The following is a 2,647-nucleotide window of genomic DNA, read 5'->3' as shown; positions in this document are numbered from 1 at the left end:
TTCATTGCCAGTCCAGACAATCAATAAATCATCAATATATCGTTTATATGTTTTGATGTAGCCTTTGAAGGGGTTACTCTCTGCATAGACGTGGGATATTCCCCACCATGCCATGAAGATGTTAGCATAGGCAGGGGCGAATTTGGCCCCCATGGCGGTCCCACGTCTCTGCAGAAAGTACTCACCCTCAAACTTGAAAAAGTTATGGCTCAGAAGAAAATCTAATACCCTCATGATATAGTCTATTAGTAAAGGGTCATAGTTGCTATGTTGTTTCAGAAAAAACTCAACCGCTCTTAATCCCTCTTGATGAGGGATTGCCGAGTAAAGACCCACCACATCTATGGTGAGCCATGAACACTTCGTGTCCCCGTTGACCTCTGATAGAAAATTTTAAATATGTTTAGTATCTTTGAGGTAGGACAGGATCTGAAGCATAAGGGGCTGAAGGAGGGATTCAACCCAACTAGATAGACGCTCAAAAAGGGAACCTATGCCGGAGACTATCGGTCTTCCTTTCACCTCTGTTATAGATTTATGCACTTTTGGCAAGTGATGGAAGACCGATATTAGAGATAATCAACTGTATCTCTATCTAAAATTCCCTCCTCAAGACCATCATCCAAAAGATCCCAGAGCTGTTTCTTGAAGGTATCAGTGGGATCTCTACTCAGTTTCTGGTAAACATTAACATCATAAAGTTGTCTATGTGCCTCCAGGACATAGTCATCTCGATTCATAATGACTATACTCCCGCCCTTATCTGAGTCCTTAATTACTATGTCATTTCTGGTACTCAGATTTTTGAGGGCTTCTCTTTGTAAAATAGTGAGATTGGGGTAAGTCCTTTTATGATTTTTTGAGAGACTGATTAAGTCTTCTTCAATCCTTTTGTGAAAGGCTTCTAGGAATGGACCACGTTCTTTTGTTGGATAAAACACTTAACGTGGTCTAAAGCCAGAATGTGAGGTCTTTAGACCTTGATTGTCTACATTTGATTCTGAGTAGAGTTCTCGCAGATTAACCAAATCACAAGTATCTTGGAAACTAACTATGTCAAAAACATCTTGACTAGTTATGCTTCCATTAGAAATTGCATCAGTGTGCATGGAAAAATTGTCAACCGGGTCTGGGGGGAGTGTAGATCTACCCCAAAAGAATTTTTTAAGTGTAAGATCTCTTACCATTCTGTTCACATCAACTATTGTATCAAAAAGGTTGAAATCATTTTTAGGTACAAATCCCAAACCCAGACCCAGAACTTGTTTTTCTGTCTCATTTAATTCTATTGATGATAGGTTAATTATTTTTAAATGTTGTATTTGTTCCATCTGCCTCTGCCTCTTCTTGCACCCCATCTGCCTCTTCCTCCTCTTCCTCCATTTCCTCCCCCCTCGGTTGACCGTATGGCACTCTGAAAACCCTGCTGCACATCCATCCTATTAGGGGGTAAATTAGAAGAGGATGGAATTGGTGGTCTTGGATCTGAATCATCATTCGCCAGGAAGTCTGCATTACTCAGTTGTTCTGAGATGGGCAACTGTGTGCTCACTTTGTTTTTAGCAGAGTTCCTGGTTAACACAGGTTCAGATCTAATGTCTCTTTGTGCTTTTGATAATGTACTTTGTGTGTCTATTGAGGGTTGACTACTCGGGTTGGTGATGTCACTAGTAGTAGGCTTCTCTTCATCAGATATCTCCGGATCTGAGAAGGTTACTCTTTTGTCCTGCTTGTCACTAGAATTTACATTAGCCACTTTAGACCTTGATCTAGATCTTCTCTGTCTCTTTTCTTGGGAATTAGAACGATTATGCCAGGTATAAACCCTGTTATTTGTATAATCAGTGAGGTCACGATTATACTTTCTGAGTTTATAGTTGTCTAGATCTGTCCTGAACTTTTTTATTGTGTCTTGTAGGATTTTCTCAAACTCAGTATATTTGGGATGATCTATATATGTATTTAGATTAGCTTGTATATTGACCATATCCTCCCTCACATTAGCTAATTGAGTAGCTTTGAACTTAATTATAAGGTGCATAAGCCTCTGGGAGCATTCACTCAAAACCATGTTCCATTCTTTTACAAAATCCTGATCGTCTACTTGAAAAGTAGGGTACTTATTAAGTCTCAGTCCTCTGGGTATTAAGTCCATTAGTAGATATTTTTCTAAAGCACGCTTGTCCCACCATGTTTTGTATTCTTTTAGTAGTATCTTTTCCATTTGCAAAAATGCTTCACTGATTGAAAGTGTCTCTATTTGTTTAGTAAAAGTGTCTTCCAAAGAGAGTCTCTCAATGTCCATATTTTGTAAGGATTTTAACGAAAATAAATATGTAGTGTCCATGTTTATAGAGCTCTAATACTTCTCAAATATTTCTGGGGTGTATAAATGATTGATTAACCCCAGTATAAGTATTTCAGAGAAGAGGAAGCAACTTACAAAAACACAGCATGTAATTACGCCGAGCCCAAGGGAAAAAAATATGCTTGACACAGCTCAAAATAGGAAAGTCTCCCGTTAGAGGGCTGCTAGGCGCGGGTGTAATATGAAAAGGGAAATGATTTGTCAGAATATCCCTTCAAGATGAGCAACACAGTCACTAATATCAAGATAACCGGGTAAGCGTGTGTGAGTATATGCGTT

The sequence above is a fragment of the Bombina bombina genome, chromosome 6 (genome assembly GCF_027579735.1).
Source record: "Bombina bombina isolate aBomBom1 chromosome 6, aBomBom1.pri, whole genome shotgun sequence".
Classification (NCBI taxonomy): domain Eukaryota; kingdom Metazoa; phylum Chordata; class Amphibia; order Anura; family Bombinatoridae; genus Bombina; species Bombina bombina.
The sequence above is the reverse complement of the archived record's forward strand: the minus strand, read 5'-3'. Positions refer to the sequence as shown.